The sequence below is a fragment of the Meleagris gallopavo genome, chromosome 5, assembly GCF_905368555.1.
Source record: "Meleagris gallopavo chromosome 5, MGAL_WU_HG_1.1, whole genome shotgun sequence".
NCBI classification, from domain to species: domain Eukaryota; kingdom Metazoa; phylum Chordata; class Aves; order Galliformes; family Phasianidae; genus Meleagris; species Meleagris gallopavo.
In genome coordinates this window covers 49,560,145-49,568,365 of record NC_139408.1, presented here as the reverse complement: position 1 = coordinate 49,568,365, position 8,221 = coordinate 49,560,145, and positions in this window count along the sequence as shown.

Below are 8,221 nucleotides of genomic sequence, written 5' to 3'. Positions count from 1 at the left end.
AAGAAAGAGACAATAACAAATGTAATGGGTAGTTGTTATTCCATATTTTATCGTGATCCATTAAGACTTTGCTTTCTAATGTCCTCTACCTTTAGCGTGAGAATGAAATTAAAACAATCACTTTCAGGATGAGGCTTTTCTCCACGCAGAGCCCTGGGCTGCCAGCTAACCAAGTGCTGGCACACATAAATCAAGACCTACTCAAACCTGGGTGCATTCAGATTCTTGCTGGAAATGAATGAAACCAGGTTCTTCTTAGAAAAGAATCTTCTCAGTAGGAAATGTGCCAAGCGGCCATCCCACTCTAATTCTATGCAAATCTTATTGTGGAGTAAATAAACATACAGCAGGAAACTGAAGCTTTTTCATACAGTTACAGAACCAGCAAGGTTGGAAAGACTAATAAGATCATCTAGTCCAAGCCATGTCAGCCCTTGTCAGGCATCAATGACCAAAAGCTGACAGATTTTAGGGGAGCCTTGAAAAGAGAAAGATTTTTGAGAGAGGGGAGGAAATCATGCATCCAGACTTGAGGTTACTGGCATGTCCCCCTGCTGGATATGCATATCACCAGTGACAGCTTGATGTCTGCTGCTCTGCCACTAGATACACAGCTCCATCTACACAAGCAAAAGCCCTTGAGCCTCTCCTCATCCCGCTTTCCTCCTCCTGTCACATGGCCACCTTACAAGAGGGCCCAGGCAGAACACAATGTGCAGCTGGTTCTCCAAATCCCCTCTTTCCAGCAATCAGACCTGAAACTCTCTTACTCACAGCTGCGCTGTCCCCATAGGAATTCCCCTCCCCAGGGCTCAGACTCTGCTGCTGACAACACATCCACTTCTCCCTGAACATTGAAAAAGGCTGCACTTGATTATGGTCAGCAGCTAAAAAGCTGGTGAAGCACATTCCAGTGCTGTGATATCGCTCCAAACAGAAGAATGATCAGATGCAGCCCTGGCTGCTGGAGGTAGAGCATTTTTATGTTGATTGCGGTTGGGAGCCACATTCAGCAGTTGAGAGATTGACTATTTGTTCGCAGCATCTTAAGCTATTACTGCACCCAGTTTATGGTGATTTAACTGAGTATTTATAGCCGAGGTTAACCATTTCCCTGCAGTATTTCTTTGCTCATTGCCATCACTTGACACCTTGAACGGTTCCTCTGTATCCACCTTCCAAAAGTGCTTGGACCAAGCAGCGATGCGCTGCTGAAAGTGCATCCCTGGGGATGGAAAGCTGCTTCAGCATCTCCACCTCACCAAAGCTTCAGGGCACACTGCTTTCAAAAGAATCTCTTCTGGCTAACACACAGGCCAGCAGAAGGCCCAGCTTTCTGTGGGCTGGCCCTGCACCAGCCTTGAGACCATCCCGCACCCCCCCCAGGGCTCTAGGCTCACCTAGGGAGCAGGTCTGGGTGCTGGGTGGAGGCCCAGCAAAGGGAAATGCAGCTGCAGGCCTTCCCCAGGGAGCACAAGCAGTTTCAGTGGCAGTTTTGAAGCACACGTTTCTCACATTAAATCCTCCAGCCTCCCTCTGTCAACTTATTGCTGCCTCCTCAGCATTTTGGGGAGTTGAGGCAAGTTCCTCAAGATCTACGAAAGGGCTTCAACACACCAAGTGTAACCCCAAGACCCCAAGCAGGAGGAGGGAGCAGGGGAGCAACAGGGCTGCATGCACTTTCACCCAGCTGAGAAAGGTCTTGTATAGTGCCAGGGGATTTGAGACTCCAGGGCTGGCAGAGCAGTTTGCTCAGCCAAACACTGAGTATGTCCAACAGTAGCAATACCGCCTTCACTTTGGATGACATACACGATTCCTAGTAACATCCAGACAGGCAAATCAGCATCTGAACACGTTATCAAAGCTTGTCCAGAGCCAGTTACCTTCATCAGAATCATAGAATCGTTAAGATCAGAGAAGACCATTAAGACCATCCAAGTCCAACCCAACTCATCACCACTGTGCCTACTGATCACATCCACGTGCCACATCTCCATGGTTCTTCAACACCTGGGACAGTAATTTCACCACCTTCTTGTGCAGCTGTGCCACTGCATCACCACTCTTTCAGAGAAGTTTCTCTTCATACCCAGCTTCTCTTCATACCTTCCCTTACCTTGTGCCTTCTCTTCTCCATTAAACGCCATTAAACTCCATTAAGCTTCTCTGTTCTCTCCAGTGCAGAGCTCAGCCCAGCTCTGCTCGTCCTTGGGTGCCTCCACCACCTCAGAATTATGATCACGTAAGCACAGGAGATGCGGTCTCCCAGCCACATCTTCTCTCCTGAGTTCACCATCCATGTTTTTGATAATTCACATAGTTAAATATTCTACCTTTTACCATTTAACCTTTGTCAGCAAAGTTAATTTACAGAGGCATATTGTGAGCTCTGTGGGACAGAAAGCACATTTTTCTGGTGTGTTGTACATAGTAACAGTTTCTATGTAATATTCCATAGAAATATGAGTCTTTACAGAACTGGCTAAATATAACAGCTCTAATGAAGCTACCTTTGGTTTTAAACATAGCATGCTGCCTTCCAAGCTGCAGGATTTCAGCACATGCATTGTTTTCCTTCACCAAAAATAGAGAGCAGGTTGGTTGGCTTTCTGTCCTTAGGCAACTTCTCCTGCATCCTGTTTGGCCCTTTGTTTTTTAAATGTCATGTGGTGATCCCTGAGAAGTGTCACTGCACTCCTGTCCCACCTCAAATCATAGTGGAAGTGACCCAAAAGAACCATGGAGTCCAACTGCTGGTTCTACACGGGACCACTCAGAAATCACTGTTCTCAAGCCACTTCCCCAGTTCTCTTCCACCAGCAGTGATCTTCTTGGCCTCCTGGACTTCATCTCTGCCACCTCAGGAACTCTGTATCCCTGCCCTTCTTGGCATCTTTTTTCCTCACCGATTCCTATCATTACCCAAATTCTGGTGGTAAACAGCTCTGCCACATTTTAGGATTGTTATCTTTTTTTTTTTATAATTATTTATCTCTGAAAAGAAGGAGGTGATAAAACTTCTATGAAAGAGAACACCAACATCTGAATGAACAAAACTGAGTCCTTTCTGAGTTCCTGGTTAGATGGGGTGGAACTGACATTTCCTTTCAGGAGTTCACAGCACAGGTGCTTCAAAACCAAGGACCTGTATTGATCTCCAATAATCACACTTGTTTGCTTAGGTTGATTCCTACCTGTGAATTACCCACATAGCCCAGTAACACAGCTCTCCATGTCAAAGACATCCACAACAACTTCAGGGCTTTGGTCAGCAGTGACAGACAGGTGCTCTCCAGCTTGGCCCAAAGAGCAGAGCTCTTGGATTCTGCACCTTAATGTCCACGGTTATTAAATGCATTTCTTGGGGCCATCTGCTCCGAGAGCTGCTGGAAGGCATAGGGCAGGCTGCTCACAATAGCTGCTTGTGTTTAGTGCCTTATCTGGAACCCGAGTCACAGCTGGCTGCTGGTCCAGAACGGAGAATGAAAGACACCCAAATGAAATGTAGTCAGGCGGAGCGGTGGTTTAGCATTTCACTAGCAGACTTCCTCTCTTCAAATCACTTGTAACTTACCTTACACGTGGGGAAAGAGCTACAGACCCAGGAGCTACAGACACCCTGTAGACATGGAAACAAACAGTAGCTTAGCTAAATTGTATGTGGTTATAAGGGGGAAGCAGTATCGCTATTATGCATTCCAAGCTGATGGATTATAAGAGTTTGATTATTGTTTTACTACTGTCTGCTTTCTCTTACACTGAAAGCAGTATCTGAAGAACCCCAATGAGCCTCATGATATCAGTCCTGATCTGAGTGGATGCAGTGCTATCACTGGTTATGTGCACAGAACCCTCCCCACGATATGAAATACAATAACACGGATACCCAGTCCCAATCCTTTACACTGCACACCTATTTTCCATACCTGAAGGAACTGGGCTGTGTGAGTTGAACACAGAGGGTTCATCTGAAACATCCATTTCACATTCCCTTTAAAGGCCGGGTCCAGCCAATAGCATTCAGTTCCGCACACATTGCAATAAGCTGTAGATCATATTTTGGCAGGAGCTGACCCGCACATTGCCAAGTTGTCCAGGAGATAGTAAAGCACAGCCTGCAGCTGACACAGGCGTGCTGGGAACCTGTGAAGCAAGCACTGGGTCCAGGTCACAGTCACTCTCATTGGCAATAGTGACGGACACGTCTGGCTGCTCCTCAAGTCATAGCTGACAGCCTTCTGGTGTGGGTCATGCTGCACGTTGTCCTGTAGTCTCCCTCTGCAGAGGGCAACCAGCCAGGGTCGGGGCTGGTACCACTGCTCTGATGACTAATGTTCCAGTTAACGCTGGAGGATCTTTTGCCCTGAAGAAAAGTTGAACTTGGGATTCAAATTCCAAGGAATAACTCAATTTACCATCCTGGACCTGGAGCTCTGTGCTTGCCACAGTCTGAGATGCTCTTCTAGCAGTGTGCCTTCGAGTTCAAGGACACATCATGATCCCTATATGCAACTCACGGCAGCTGGAAACTCCTCACCTTAGGCAGGCTGCTAATACTGCACAAGAGCAGGGATGGCTGGAGACTTGTCAAGGTTTTGGCATATACAACTTTTTTTTTTTGCTTTTGTATAAATTAATTGAGAAATGGAATGCAGAGATGCTCTTTTTATATTGGCTCAGCTCTGAAAATGTTGATTTGCAGCTTTGGGGAGGGCTTAAGAGATAATGCTCTTCTGATGCAGACACCTGCTGATAGGCAGTGGGTACACTGCTTTGCTTCCCCTCCACTAGGTTTTACAGAACATGGGTACGTGGCACTACATATGGTATATGTAAACATATGTAAAAGCAAACATTATACAAATATTATAAAAACAAACGTTTTTATGTCCATTTGTCTATACATTTATATACATATACACATTTGTTTTCCATGTCTGTATTGCAGAACTCCCTTTTTTCTCTCCAGGCAACCTTATTGACAGGCCAATAAATACTACAGCATCTCTTTCCCATGGATTAGGAGAGCTGGAAATATCTGCTTCAAATAATCCATTTTTTTCACTGCATGTAGTAGGGGAGGGAAGAAAAAGACTTATAAGCCACGATGGGCGATCAGGCAGGGGAACAGCATAGACACAATATACTCCTCGAAAAAGGTAATCACTTTCCTTTATTGCAGGAAAGTTGGCCATGTACACACAAAGTTGTAAGAACCCAGGGAAGGGAGCGGGTAAAAACAGAAAAGGTGAAGGAGAAATGAGATATGAAATTAATTAATGGATTATAATGCCTGTCTCTTGCCTGCGAGAATTTGGAAGTGGTGAGACAGGGAGAACCCAGCACCAGGAGTACCATCAAAATAGGCTCATGCAAGATCTTATTTTTATGAATGTGCTCAAAAGGAAGACAAGCAAAGCATGGCTTTAAAATAAATATAATTTTTCACAGTCAAAAAGATTAGTTTTGCTCAATAATCTACAGTCAAGTGGGAAGAACAAGCTGGTTATTAGACTACACGAGAAAAGAAACAGAAGAACAATGCAGTTTTACCAAAAAAATCAAGGGATATCAGTTTCACACAAAGATAGAGCCTGACAAGGTCTGAAATAGCAGATTTATATCAAACCCACAGCCCAGCAGATGCAGATTTAATTCTCCTTCATGCACCACAGGACAGGAGGAGAATTATAGAATCAAGGTTGGAAAAGAACCCTATGATCTGCCAGTCCAACTGTTCACTCACCACCAACACTGCCCATTAACTTTGTCCCCTGGTACCACATCTCCATGATCAAGGCACAGCTGGGGAAACACCAGTGGGAACCTCAGGATCCCTTAGAATTCAAGCAATTGTGTGAGGGTGGGTTATCCGAAGTTTCAGTGAAGGGGCTGAAAAGAAGACGTAACCAGTGCTGAACAAGTGAACTCAGATCAGATTTGTAAGTGTGAGATGGTTGGCCATCAGCATCTGAAACTGTTCTGGGATTCAGCTCACTGTGCTAAACGCAAGTCTGCATCTGAAGAGCAAGCAAAAAAAGCCCCACAGCTAAGGCAGGAAAGAAAAACAAAAGAAAAGCCCAATTCCCTATAGCAGGCAAGGGCAATAGAGAAAGCAAAACCTCAATGTAAAGAGACACAGAATTAAAAAAAAAAATGTTTCTGAACATATCGAAGGAAGACAGATTCACCATCCAAGCTTGGCACAGCCTGTTTATGCTGGGAAAAATATATATTGATTGTTCGTAGAATCAAAAAATAACATTATTATAGATTGCAAACCATTATTTAAAATGTCTGTCAGTCATAGCATAACAGCTATGGAAACAGCAGCTACCCAACCACAGCTTGTAACAATGAATGTTTTGTAGGGGAAAATAAGAAGTGATTGTGAAGAAAGCCCTTGAGTCCCAATCCCCTCCCTCTTCCTGCTGGCCACCCCTCTGCCAGAGCAGCCCAGGATGCAGGCGGCCTTCTGGGCTACAAGCACACACTGCTGGCTCATGTTGGGCTTTACATCCACTAGAACCTTCAAGTCCTTCTCTGCATGGCTGGTGCAGAGGTGCTTGGAATGCACAAGGGAAAGCTAGCTCTGGGTACCACCAAGTCCTGCTGCTTGTCCGACTCCCTGCAACAAACAGGGACACGTACAGCTCTGAGCACCTGATGAGCTGCAGGTGTCCCTGCTCACTGCAGGGCGTTGGGCTCGGTGGCCTTTAAGGCCTCATCCAACTCAAGCAATTCTAGGATTCTATGCTTTGCTCTTGCAGTGCGCAGGTCCTTCTTTCCAAAGGCCCTTTGAGACACCAGGGCTGAATCTTGGTGGCCCCCAGGGATTGCTGTGGCTTCTGCTAAAACTGCTTCATGGACAAAGCGCTTGAGATGCTAATGGGTTTTAATTTCCCATGAATTTGCAAGCAGCAGTATCCTGCAAAGCTTCGGGTGATTGTTCATGCTTCCTCACCTAGTCTAACATTTATTATATTTTTCAAATAGACATTAGTATTAATTTAATCTTTTTTTTTTTTTCCTGAAGCAGGCTATAATTAAATGTCCTTTTCCCGTGACATTTGCTAGGATATGGCGTAGCTGGGCCATTTTTAAAGACTCATTCAATGTAACTAGCATTTCAATTAGTGTAAGTGCACGAAGCAAACATTGAAAAAAAACATCCCAGTCCCTTGAACTCATGCACGTGGGACGGTTGATTTTTAATTGACTGCTAATTTTCTTCCTCTTTTTTATTTAAGGGGAGGGTTGGATATTAAGAAAAATATCTTCTCAGAGAGAGAAATAATGCAGTGGCACAGGCTGCCCAGGGAAATGGGGTAGTCACTGTCCCTGGAGGTGTTCAGTTACAATAGAGCTATTGCACTGAGGGGCAGTGGGCATGGTGGGGGTGGGTTGGGGTTGGAGTGGGCCAGGCCTGTCTAACCCGTGGCCCAGCACAGCTCACTCTGTGGTCATCCCCACAGCAGCAGAGCACTGCTAACCCCAGCTGGGCTGAAAGCAGCTGCAGGGCGCAGGGCAGGGCCAGCTCAGCGATGGCAAAGGATAAAGGTTTATGCATTCTGATACACTGGCTGAATACAGTCCTATGAACAGTGAAATGTGTGGAGCCGTGCTTCCTGTTGTGATAAAGGAATATGAGGACAGGTTTGAAGATTGCTCAAAAATCATCAATATTTTAGTCTGTTTGCAAATTCATTTTCAGTCAAATTAAATGCATTACTTGAGAATTTTCAAATGAAATGTATAGAGTTGCAATCCAAAATCTGATCATGTCTCTTTACTGGACTTCTATAAGCCCCCTCACCTCAGTCACACTGGTTCACCCTGCTGCTTTTTGCAGTACACTCATTTGTGGGCCACTCTTTCCAAGGATGAAGCACAGGAAGAGTAACATTTCATCAGAAATCTCTACAGAAATCTGTAATGGAATATTTGTGAGAAGATACAGCCTCTGCTGCCATACCATCAACATCCACTTCAAATGTTCAAGGCCAACACCATAAAATAGAAGGCATTATATTCAGAGCAACCTTCGTTGATGTGGCCCAAATCAATTTCTCTCTACCCAACTCAGTGCAGCCCAGGCAAGCCAAAAAGTTGGACACTCATGGACTGGATGGTCTTAGAGGTCTTTTCCAGCCCTAATGATTCTATGAAGCTTGACTGAACGGTGACATCCCTAGCAAAGCATGCATGTAAAAGCATG